The 13,579-nt window shown below is 34.1% G+C and overlaps 1 protein-coding gene and 1 long non-coding RNA gene across 4 annotated transcripts in view; one reads left to right on the top strand and one right to left on the bottom strand.

The window, feature by feature from the left end:
- The window catches only part of LOC130051646 (uncharacterized), a 36,836-nt gene extending 23,472 nt beyond the window's left edge, over nt 1-13,364 (bottom strand). Inside the window, exons 1-2 of the long non-coding RNA XR_008799915.1 lie at nt 13,230-13,364; nt 13,025-13,130 (exon numbers count right to left, since the gene is read on the bottom strand). This is a non-coding gene — a long non-coding RNA (uncharacterized LOC130051646). The remainder of the gene's footprint in view (nt 1-13,024; nt 13,131-13,229) is intronic.
- The window catches only part of LOC125678231 (innexin unc-9-like), a 105,554-nt gene that overhangs the window by 28,310 nt on the left and 63,665 nt on the right, over nt 1-13,579 (top strand). The window contains exon 1 of one of the 3 annotated variants that reach the window (XM_048916505.2): nt 8,921-9,308. The exons of the other annotated variants lie outside the window; for them this stretch is intronic. The gene's annotated coding sequence lies outside the window, so the exon portion shown is untranslated. Of the gene's footprint in view, nt 1-8,920; nt 9,309-13,579 lie in introns of those variants that run through there. 3 annotated transcript variants of the gene reach the window in all.

Here is a 13,579-nt window from a genome sequence, read left to right as displayed (position 1 = left end):
TCGGTAAGATATATGGCAGACCGAATTTCCTTCGATAATTTTAGACTTGTGCACATTGATCGTTATTTTTGACATTTTTCTACGATTTAGTGTTATTGAAATTATTCATAAGATACCACTGGTGTAATAAAATACATAATGACATGAAATAAGAGTATGAGTATCGGATCAGAAAGAGAAATTATTTCCTCATTTTTTTTCTTTCTCTCCAGCAAGTTCAATATATATCCTGCATATTAACGGTACCCTGTTGTTTGTGTCGGTTACGGCTTATTCCCATAGTCTAGAAAATCTTTTGTCGCTGTGATTCTGTTTTACTGGAAACAAAGTCAGCAAATTTCAGTTTGGGAGAAAGTGATATTTTATTACGCCTTTCTTTCAACGAAAAATAGTCTCTTCCAATTTAAGTTTCCCAGACCCCATCAAATGCTAAAAATGTAAATACGAAAGAGTAATGTGGTTCTATGTTTCACAACTGAAGAAAGTGCATGCACATACAGAGCATCTTAGATCCGTCGCCTTGAAATTAGTAAATTAATTTGACAATATATTTAATCATAATTGACCGGATAAGCTACCACAAAAAAGATACGCTGGCAACGATGTCATGGTTAACCACCCAGCGTCAACACTTTCCGATTCTTCGCTTCATAAAATATTCAAAAAGAATTCAAAATCGGAGAAGAGTTATCAGAAAGGTGCTGTTAACGCCTATCATAAGTTTTTGCTGAGAGTAATATTTTATGATGCTTTCTCAGATCTGATATGACCATCATATCTTTATGTGTTATCAATCGCAATGGTATTTTAACTATATAGATTGTACACTACACTTGAAATTTGATATTCAATATCACATGATATGGGTGGAGGGGTGTAAAAATAAGGCAATGTTTGATGAAAAAAAATTACATGCATAATGCATATGCTTGTAGGGACATCAATCATTTCCCTTGAGAGGTTGTAATAAAAACAAAAGGCCTATAGGCCTTATCGGTGACCTTAGTAGAAAGTATCCGGAGCCCAAAGGACTGTGGGTTTCCTGTTGTATAGATCTAAACTAAATTCTAATACTCAGCAGCTGTATAAAACAAGATCTGCTCTTTAAACACAATTGCCTGTAAAGGTGCCCTGCTGATGAAGGACCTTACATAATGATTATAATAAATGTTATATAACACTACAATGTATATGACTATTTTGGACCCGTCCTAAATTCAGACTGAGGATGCGAAGTACACAATTTTGGTACACCCCTTTTCTGCTATTTCTAAATATACTGTAGATTCCTAAATATAAGCGAGAAATTTATCGCGTAAATTCTCGAGGGGCATTCTCGCGAAATAAAATGACTCGCTCTTTATTTTCTGTTGCTAAAATACATGCAAGAACTCTTGATTCACAGACGACACGCGAATCCATGTTCACGCGATTTGTCGTATACAAGTCATTTCGCCATTGATATTACATTGTAAGTACTCTCGCAAAATACGTAGTCTATAGTACGTTTAAATAGTTTATATAGAGTATGCAGCAAAATTAAAGAAGTCTTTCAAAAATAGATATTTAATCCCTATGACCATTTTGGCTCCACTCTGCTACCAAAACCACTTACCAGGAAATCTTGTAAGTAGTGATGACATTTTCGTTTCCCCCAAAACTTAGAGATCGCGCTAAAGTCAGTAGTGCATGAATATTTCTCTGCTGAAAAACTGCTTCTGAATTGCCAGCATTTACCGACATTTCTTTTATACAATGTTTCTAGTGACTTTTGAAAATCAGTAGGATTTAGAGCTATATTTCACATACTTCCCAGTGGTACAAGTTTATCGCGATATTTCTCTTAAGCCATGCTTCATGCAAAGTCTGCGACATTTGGCGATATTGTGTACTGTTGTACATGCATCTTGCAAACACTGCTTCTTGTCAAATCAGCTATATATAGCAATGTTTCTCCAAGACAGACACTGCTTTTGGTCAAGTCAAACAACGATTACCGACATTTTCCCGTCAAATAAGTTGGTAGAAGTTTGTGACATTTCTCAGACACCAACCTACATAAAGTACATATATGTATACATACATGTGTCATTTAGCAACAATTTGCTTCAACAACAATAAAGTCCATAACTCATAATTCAATTTTATAAAAATAAAAATATTGAATATATGTTGCAAAACAAATTTATAAATGATTGAAGAACATTTGTCATTCAATAAAAATCAATCGTCTGCTTTCCGAGATCAATCTTGAAAATGTAAACAAATATGGCGATGTACAGACAAGTTAACCCTCTTCAACGTACATGTATATGTAGTTTTCTTGGACTGTGTATTCACAACAGTTGATATAATCTGTCGACATCAAACTAAATACGTGAAATATTGTTAGAAATAGATTTAGCATACATGTACCATCTCATATTTTTCGTCACGTAGGCCTAGTCCGCTTCGGAAACTGCCATGACGTCACCAAGTGACCTAATTCGTAACAACGATTGGCTGAGCCGTAGTAGTTGCAGGATACCATCCTCGGTCTCCAAATGTTTTAAATATAAAAGCCTCTGCTTATATATATATATTTATTTCAAAACAACATTTCGAGACCGAGGAGGAATTAATATCCTACAACATCCATGAAAACACGAACTTTATTTCTAAAATATTGACCATGTGCATCTAAAAAGCTAACCAGAAATCCTTTAACGAGGTCTGTCAGACCGGATATCTCCCTTTATTTTGAGATTTATATATTGAATGAAAGACTCGTCAGGTATAGGTTTACAGACAAAAAATATATATTTTCCTTTAGTGTATCAGGTTTCCTAATGGTGAAGAATGAAATAGACTGACCTATACGCTTTGCAATCTCTATTATGACGGTGTATGATTTTTCCTTAACGATCAAGAACACTGGTTCTTGTCGAGGCAGTTAATACAAAAACTAACATCAACAATAAAACATTATAGTAATTATGACAACAAATAAAAACACAAGGTTTCAAATATATTTTCTAACAAAGAAATCGCCCACAACCTGTGGAATCACCCTTTACTCGCCAAACTCTAATTATCGACAATCTAGCTTTGCTTATACCGATGTACATTGTACCTTGCCGTATTCAACACATCGCAATGAAAACAACACGGGGATTCTCTAGAGAAAATCATTTCTAATGAATTCAATCAAAGTCAGTAAATGGATTCCCGGCATGTTTGTGACCTTGAGGAACATGTCTGGAATCAAGCTGTGTAAACTATGAAATTCCGGAAAAAATGAATTGGATTCCCCTCATCAATTTCTCATAGAGCCAATCTTTATGATGAAAAATTATGTCGGTAAATACTTTTTATAACATCCCCTTGGTCAAAATTTCTCGTTGATTTTCTTTATAGATCATATTTACAGTAAATTTTTGATACATGTACGTTACGCTCAAGTAGCAACAACTGCAAAATTAAGGCCGTGTGATTTAAATAAGAATATTTCTAATTAGAATAAAAATAAATTGAGAAATCATCCTAATCGTTAAAACAACCATGACTATATTTCTGATATGTCATTGTAGTCGATGGAGCATTTTCATCTTTGAACAGGTTTCAAATTATTGTAGTTTCGTACTTTCTGCATCCCCTGGGATTTATCACAAAAATGATACCAAATGTGCTTTCCAGAATTCGGTCATTGTTACATTTTACTGAAGCATAAAGAGAGAAAATCGTTTTATCAGTTCAGAGCTTTACAAAGCTTACACAAAATACTATCCCGTAGTGCACATGCAAATGTTCGTAATTTAGCGGGGCCAATTTACTAATCTATTATAATCATTATGCGATGTTTACGATTATGCTACTTTTCAGCTATATAGTGAACATTGTTGTCGTTAGATAACGTATATATGTACTTCCACTAACATAGTCCACGGTCATCAATACGTTTTGATTACTGTCTTCTCACAGAGAAAAATAGTCATACGAGGTGATTCGGCTGCCATTCACAGCATTCATTACATGTAAATGAGGGCGTGTGCGGGTCAGATCTTAAACGTGTTGTTTAACTGTTATTTTGGCTTCGTTACGAGGATTAGAAATAAAATTTATGGGACTCGTTTCATTGAGAGGTGTACACTCAACACTAGGTCCACGATAGCCTATCTTAGTGCGATGTAATACGAGGTTTACGTCTAGTTGTAAATACTAGCCTTGGAGTAAATCCTAAGGTCATGCTTATACGTCCTTGGCATCAAGATTATGCTCATGCGTACTGGATAGAGAGAGAAATATAAATTTCAGTTTTGAAAGTACACAAGGGCATGAACGACGATGCTTTACGCCAGCATACTTCATGAAGCGCGTTATATGGAATTTATTTCTTATACATGCATTCTACTTTCATTTCTGTCTAATTTCTCAGCCGTTGAAATAAGCGTACTATATATTTGAAAATTCATACGCACACTGTCCACATCTGCATCGCATTTATGATGAAATGACTACCATTAGAGTTCGTAAAGATACATGTGTATCGAAGGCAAAAACATTTTTTTGAAAAGTAAATACAATAAATTATATCCAACAAGTTGTGTGTTTTCGATCCCCGAGATTTATACTCTATTTTAGATATATTAGTAATGTCCCCATTTACAGTTCAAAATTGTTAATTAGTAAACTATAATTAATAAAGTATCTAAAATTTTCAGTGTTTACGAGAGCAGCCTTTTGGGGGGGGGGGGGGGGGGGGGTCCTGTACCGTGACAGTAACCACCAGTATATGTGTACTATATTTCCCGGTGGTGCAACTGTTGTATACAAAGTATAACAATTTCTAGTAGCATATCATTTTCTATTCAATCTTCAATGGGGAGCATTTAAAAACCGACAAATATTTGAACACTTTTACGCCTAAACATTCTATAGAATTGTCACATTTCCCTATCATTTTGTAGTCTTCTACCTTACATCTATATGCACTTTGATACTGGTATGAAATCTATCTTAAAATTCAACAAGTCTTCTCTAATCTAAATCTAATGTTTTTGTTTTAGTCTGATACTAATAAAATAATGTTTGAAATATACTGCAATTGGACAAAATTTGTTCCTAGTAATTCATTTGCATCACACACACCTCCATTGGTTCTAATTTTAAATTATCTCTCTCTATCTCTCTCGTCTTTTCCATGCTAATTTCAAATTTTTTCAAAACCAATTTCATGAAAATACAGTACTCGACCTCGCTGTGATATTGTAGAATCCGAAAGCAAACGACGAAAACTGAACTGGTCAGAGGACGAGATGAAAATCTTGATAACTTCAGTAATCGAATTCAAAGATATTTTCCTTTCTTTGTGACAAACAAAAGAAAAAGAATTCAAATTGTGAGGACATTATTGCCAAGCGATGAGTTTGAAGATGTCGTACATGCTTGTTGAGTTACGGCAGTTATAAGCCCCTTAACACGAGCCCCAGTTTTTGATGAAACGAGCCCCAGGTGTAACCTTGTGTTTAATGCTGGGTAACCAGACTAAACGGGAAAGGTGGTTACAGTTTAAAACAAATTCTCTTTTGATTATTCTTGTATTTTTAAACCATGTAAATAAATGATAAATTTTCTTTCAAGTATTTCGTATATGAATTTACAAATGTAGCAATGATGAAATAGGTCATCAGTTTACAGAAGGAAGACTATATGATACATTATTTTGAGATTCTTTATCGGATGGTATATCTTTACTAACTTGACATTTGAGTCTTTGATGAAATGTGTCAGCTATGTTATACAAAACGAATATAACCATTTAGGAAAACATCAGTCAAAACAGATATACTCTTTTCTGCATCGTCGTAATCTTATCTTTGAACACTCTTAATCAAAACGATACGTTCGGTTTTCACTACTAACAAACCGGAACTGACATGGTGTTTGAACATCGATCGCAGACACATCCGGCAAAGCACGTGCTCTGTCGTCTGATAACCGAGAAGATATCTACCAGACGTGTAGACTGACGTAGCATTTTGTATGCTTCAAATAATTAGCAGATGATCCATTTTAAAAACATAATCAGTGAATATGTGAATTCCAATAATACACATGCATTATGTACAGGTATTTTTCCATAGTCCGCCGGTACTATAAAATAATCTCCTTGATATAAAGAGTCCTCAAATTATTGTATTGTCAAAGTGTTTATTGGAGAGTTGACGTTATGTGCAATGTACCTACTTAAAGAACAAAATGTGCTTTGTGCATGATACGAACATCACTGTAGTGAAGTTGAAATAATAATCCTCTAGGTATTGTTGAAAAAGAAAAATGTCGGCTTTTGGCTCGATTTTGATATTCAAACAAAATATATCAACGTAATGGGTTATTCTCCAACAAATTTTTCCAACGCATCATTATGGAGAAAAAACCCTGCAGGTCCGTAGCCTGTGGAGTGGCATTGCTTTTAAATACCAAAATTGAGCAACAGGTCCAGAGTATCGTGCTTTTGCTCATACTATTTCTTTTTTTCCTTCTTATCGACATCCTCCCCATGATTCCGCCTAGATCGACCTGTTGGGGGTTTAACTTGCCTAATTAATTTGCACCCCTTATAAAATATCCCGTTACGGACCTGACATGCACAATTCATGCACGTAAATTTTGCATTAGATGTAGCAGAGACGCCGGTATTTGTTTGTTTTATTTCACATAGAATCTACTGAATTACTGTTGGAAGTACAGTGTAATATGTCGATCTAATATGTAGTTCGATACTTGAACGTGCGGCAATACCAATCCAATAGCTATAGGTTAGGTAAAGCCGTAAACTGCCTGGAAACAATAAACGTTTAAAGCACAGTATCCGAGTAGTAATCATTTCTAACCATGAACATTTATACATTAACAACAATATGACGCAAGTTAGATTACAATTATTTAACTAAAGTAAGGTATGTATATGTATATATATATATATATATATATATATATATATATATATGCAGTGTCCCATTCTCCTCTCAAGGTATACTACTTGGTACTGTATTTAGAATTTTTGTCTTTTGATATTTATAAAGAAAATATAAACAACTTTTAAGTTGTTTGAAAATGGCTGCTTTATTTTAGACTGTAATATGGTTCCACTTGCATTTCTTTTCGTTCTTGACAATTAAATATCCACATAACGTCACATGATCAGGGAAATCTGTTTATACAAATGTGTTGCGTCAAATAGCAATGATGTGATGAGGATTTAAATGTAGCATATGAAATAGATATCAAGTTTTTCCTCCACGGCCTCTTTGATAAAAGAAATGTAGTAATGGAGATAACGGATACCAAGTCTTCTTATTTTTTAAACGTAAAGAAAAAGGCAAAAATGGTCGAAAAATACAAAGTTTAAGAAGAAAGATCTGAGGAGGCAAAAAGTACATTTTGTTGAAGAGTGTGCACCTGCTAGATTATTATTTTTTTTATTTCAAAAGAAAATTAAAAGGAAATGTGTGTTGCTCGGTATTGAAAAGAAAGGCTTCGCGTTTTGTTTATTTTTATTCGTTTTGGTGAAAGACGCGAGCAGCATTTGATAGAATGCACAACACCTTCTGGACAATTAAGACTTTTATTCATCACTAAAATATGTATCGATGCATCAGCTGTATAATATATGATACAATCAGACAAATATACGTAATACAGGTCTCAAATGATATAAGCATCTTTTTGCTTATTCTGTGATGAAGGATATTAAAAATTGCATTTGATTTGCACAGATATGCACACCGGCATGCACTTAATGCATTTACCTGTCGAGATGCCAGTATCATTATCTTTTATCAATGCCTAGATAATATCTATTGTTTAGACAGACATTAAATGTTTCAAAAAAAGTTTACCCTCTATCTTCTTCTTGGTGAAAGCATTTCGGGCATGTATTTGACATAATCTCTCGGTGATCTGTGTTTTTGTACCTTTACAACTTGCCATAGATGAGTGTAAGTCAAAATCCTAATAGATTTCATGTTGGAAGGATTCCGTCCTGTCGCACAGAGAGGCGTTTTCAACGTAGGTGGAGCAGTCAGTTTCTCTTCCTCTAAAGCCGAATGATTGATAAAGGTAAAATTGTTTATTGCGAGATATCATTGAACAATAGAAAACTATATTATGTATTCTTCATATAAATCAGAAGGGATTCAAACAAACATAAGGGTGATTTTTTTCTTAAATTACATGTCATGAACATGGATATATATTGGCCAATGATATGATTTTTGATGTTCTTATGGTTGAGAGAGGGGGATTCTAAAATTGCCACTGTTATTTGTACCAGTTATGTATACCTTACAGCGGTATAATTTTCTTGTCGATGTTTGATTACTTAATGTGGCTTAAAGTTATAGCAACATAAACACCCAGACCATGCCATTGTATGTTTGATATCCTCACACCGTTCACTCCACTTCCAACTGACCAGTTAGTTCTTTTCCAATTAGCCACTAGACTAAAATCACCAATGCAGTTTTTCAAATGATTATACGTTAACCCTATAACTTATGGAAATTGAAAGATTGCTTATGTTTCTATGATAGACTATCTCAGCATTAAGGTTATAATCGTAGTCTGGGTCATGCCCCTCAAACTACCGAACAGGGTTTTTGTGCAACAACTAACTGTTCAGTGGATTAGACCAGTCTCGCACATTTTGTGATCATATAATACCGATAGCATGGTTACCGTTTGTTGGTATATCTTCTATACCGGGGAGGTTTTCCTTGTTACACGAGGCAGATATAAGATAGCGCAGGTGTCTGGGAAGAAATTGTTTTCGTCACCACAAACGCCTTAAGGGCGTGAATACAATTGCTGTACAGTATCAAAGCACCGAAAATAAACTCACTACAATTCATAAAAACACAATGCAAAAGTCATAATTCACAAAAACCTGTAACCCTCCAATGAATTTTTTCGTTCCTCATTTTGTTCGAGATGTACTATTGGTGGTCGGAATAGGTTTTATCATTTGAATTCAAGCGGCTTTGGATAAGCTTACGTAATGCATGAACGAACTTTAAACTTATTCTTTTATGCAATATAAATAGTCTTTTATGCCAGAGAAACGATTCCATATGCACCTTCAAGGTTTACAAGCATCTTGCCCAATCGACTGTGAACATTTTCAAACTGTTCCAAATTTAAAGAGAAGTGGGATATTTTCCCGTGTTTGCTGTGACCGGTCTCTACACGTGTTGGATGCTGGATGTTTACAGTAAAATATCTGTACATGTATTGGTTTTGGATTTAATTCCTAATCTATTTATATAAAGGTAAGTTTTCACGTAGCATGATGAAACAAACTATGTGCAAAGCGGAAAATGATTTGGAAAACATTTCGATCATAAGAAAGAGTTGGATTATACTTTACTTTAAACAATATTTATTCAACAAATTGATGGGATTGAGCACCAGGATTAGCCCATATAAGCCCTCTCCTTAATGATCAAACGGAATGTGTGTATGTACAAAATTGTATAGCATATAATATAATATATATATATATATATATATATATATATATATATATATATATATCGTACGATTTAGTGTACATGTACTAAACAAGTATGAATTAAGCATTGATGGTACCGGTTTTTTACATTCTTAAAAACATACATGTATAATATACGTTTAATATATTTGAAGATTACCTCAATCTTTTGGTAAGTACAATAAATCTGTGCACAAGTTTAAAAAGTATCTTATTTGTGTCAAAATCTCTATCAGGATTTCCAAAATTGAGGGAACCCATGAAAAAATGCACAACCCTTGAATCTGAAGTGACATGCCATGATGCAATTCAAAGTAATTTAATCATTTGTAGCGAAAACGAAAACAGACTGACAGTTTGGTTAATGTTGAGTTCATAATGACAAACAGGAAATTGTTGGTTGGAATGTAAAATAAAAACCGGCACAGTAACGAATTTGAATTGTCGTGTAAAGAAAGTGGAGAAAAGGATGAGAAATAGTTGGAAAAGTGAATGAACTTTATACATGCATTGCGTGTAGTCGACTTATCTGCATAGTCCTGGTCAATCGCAATAATTTAAACTTTATCTATTTTTTGACGATTAACTAAAAAGTTCTACAACACTACATCAATGTCTCTCGTCCGCTCTCATATTGAGGCAAGATGGTAGTTTGTGTGAATTTAAATCACAGTACAGAAATAAATGTGTCCCTGTGAGTGACCACACCAAACACCATACCCTCTTATATCTAAACGTGGGTGGTAACGGTTAGAAGGAAATGCATCAGCCACTACATGTACACTGTACAATGCAAGTGCTGGATTTATCGAGGGTATCTACAATGGACTGGTGTCTCATCTAAAAGTTGCCTGTATATAATCTACTTCACTTTGTCGCATGGTAGTCAAAGTGGGCGTCATATGGCTATGGAAGGATAGCCTGATAAATATTGGTATTATAAATAAATTTTAGCTCACTTCACTTTTTTTACCCGCTTAGAATATTTGATCGCAACCAAAATGAAGTTCTGTCCCGTACAAAGCAGACTGACGCGGGATACACATGTATCTGAATTAATTTTGCTGTTTCGTAAAAGATTAATTAATTCGCTTTTATGTAAATTATCACGTTTTCCATACAGATGTACAGTGTAGTTAATCATTTCACATACCCAACCAGACCTGGGGTCAATTACTTTAAATTGTAATGCATTAAATTACAATTACATTGGAATTTCCACCATTACAATTACCATTACTTTCATTCATATAAGTAATTAATTAAATTACAATTACTTTGCTAAAGTAATGAATTACATTATACATTACAATGGGAAAAAATACAAAGAAAATTTATAAACACAATTTATTTGAAGTTAACTTTTAAATCCGAGTGATTGTCAATCACACTATGACTATGTATCAAGATCTGTTCTAAACAAATACTTTGCTGTTTATTCAAATACATGTAGTAATATCGCATATTTTATTTCCAAAGAGGTCTAAATTAGGGGGTTAGTAACCCCCTAATTGAGACCTCTTTGGAAATATATGATGTTGATATCTAATTCAAATGTAATTGAAAAGTAATGGTCATTACTGGCATTTTTATGAAATTAATGCAATGTATTACAATTACTTGTAATTCAATAATGGGTGTATTACACATTACACCCCATTACTTTAAAAAATGTAATGGTTACAATGCATTACCATTACACATTACCAATACCCCAGGTCTGTACCCAACATCTAAGAAAGTGATTACTTATATTTGAAATAAAAAAAAATATATAAAATCGACATATTTAAAATACTGCCTGATAGGAAGGGACTTCATGTTAATTTCTATAGTACCCTCCCATTGACGTCCTGACAAGTGGTGGATGTACTATGAAAGGTGAAGATAACGAATAGTAATCAATCTCATAACTCGTATGAGCAATAGAAAATAAAGTTGGGCAAACACGGACCCTTGGACACACCAGAGGTGGGATCAGGTGCCCAGGAGAGGGTGAAATTAACACATTGGAGCTTCACAGGGTTATCGCAGAGAAAACAATTGGAAAAGGTTTCAACTCTGAAAATAAGTGCATGAAATAATAACTCGAAGAATACACGATCTTTTACTGTTACATGTATACTAGTACTTTTATACGGTAAATCTCAGTCAGTACAGCGCTTGCTGTGTGTGCTGGAGCACCAGGTTGAACACCAAGGGCCCGTGACATAAAGCATGCTTGGACGGATCTCAGGCGTTGAAACAGGTAGCAATTGTTTCTTCGACATGTGCTCGGCACTATAAATGAAAGTCGTGGGTCCTTAAGAACCGAAGTCCATGGTCATGGTGGGCGTTGGCAGGAAAAAGAACCCTCATTTCTAAATAACCTTGACTGTAATGCATGGGTCAGAGTTTATAAGTTGGCGATATCTCCATGTAATTCAAAGGAACGTAAATATCCAACCAACCAACCAACCAAGCTTACTAAACCGCAAGCGATAACAGTGTAGTGTTGTAACATTAGAGAATTTACACGTTTTGTTTTATAATCCACAAAAACAAATAATCGTGTTTTAATCGAGACATTAACTTTGTTCCTTATTTAGATTTAGGACACAGGAGACATACAAAAATCGATGAACATGCACGTTAATCTACAACCTACTTACATACAGTATTTTGAAAATTTGAAAACTTCACTCATTTTCTGATGTTACATTAAACTTGAGGAGTTTGTACTTTTGCAGTATACGTATAAGTCCATGATTCTTTTAATATTCCGATATTTACAGCATTTGTTAACCAGAATTTTACATCATTTTTCTTTTTTGCCGTAATACCTTTGCAACAAATTTAAGCCAGTTTTAAACAATCAAGAAAATGCTTGTTTGTCCCGCCTGTCATGTATAGACGAAAATCCACTGTGTCAACACCGTCAAACAGATGTTCATTTCATTTTTATTCAAAGGGAAGCTAATTCATTTGCCGTTTTTCTACGTAACATACAAGGATAGATTGATAATATCGTGAAGATAACGGTTTTCTAAAAATAATGCATGTACAGCAGATAAGTAAAATTTGTAAGATAACAGTGGGTCCTCTTGTATCATTTCTCTTTATCTGATATTTTAATCATCTTGACATTCATGTATCTTATGAAGATATGCCTCGTTTTTAATAACTGATCCGTGCATTCCTTTATTGACGTCATCAGCCATGCAAACGCATGGGCGGAAGTCGTATGCTTTATCTATTCTTTGACATGTGAATTTGAAAATTGAGTTAAGTGAAATTATTTAAAAAAATATTTGACGTATTTCATCGAAGAATGGGATGTTGATTTCCTTGACTTGAAACATAGCAGAATCTCCTGAATGTATGAAGGTTTGTGAGCGTACACAAACATCCACTTTGTTTCGTCATCTTTCCAGAAGCTTGAGGTTTCTAATACATGAAATACCTTTTGAAATTCAAAACGTAGATTACAGCAAAAACTAAAAATATGAAATTTACCGTTTAGTGGAAGAGGGTAACAAGATTCGACAGCTAGGCTTCTATTGGTTTATGGATATTATAAGAGGGTACTTTGTAAAATCTTTCTTCCAAAGGATACAAAACTCTGAAACATAAGATATGTAGATCTCTAACAACATTTTTAAAAAGGGTTTGAATTTAGAAATTATGTTAAGTCATCTACCCAGAAGAATGCAAAATGTACCTCTTGAAAATCAAGTAACAGTAGTTTTTTTTTTCTTTAAAGTGTGTTCATTCAAATACAACCAACGACGAATTTCCCGTGTTTCCCATGCTGTAACAATGTACACCATTCTTCCTGCAGATTGCAGTACCGTTCTGTCTATAAGGACTTGATGAACTTTCAATCTTGTAGTTTTAACACCAAATATTTTTCAGCAACAAGTTATTGAAAGTTCCAGATCATTACATGCAGAGACTAGACATTTTAAAGAGGTTCAGGTGGTGTGAGAATCAATACCGCATCGACAGTTCCTTTAATGGTCACATATGTAGCATGAAATTGGATCTGACGAAATACTGATAGAACACAGT

Source organism: Ostrea edulis, chromosome 2 (assembly GCF_947568905.1).
Source record: "Ostrea edulis chromosome 2, xbOstEdul1.1, whole genome shotgun sequence".
In the NCBI taxonomy this organism is placed as follows: domain Eukaryota; kingdom Metazoa; phylum Mollusca; class Bivalvia; order Ostreida; family Ostreidae; genus Ostrea; species Ostrea edulis.
The sequence above is the reverse complement of the archived record's forward strand: the minus strand, read 5'-3'. Positions and strand labels throughout refer to the sequence as shown.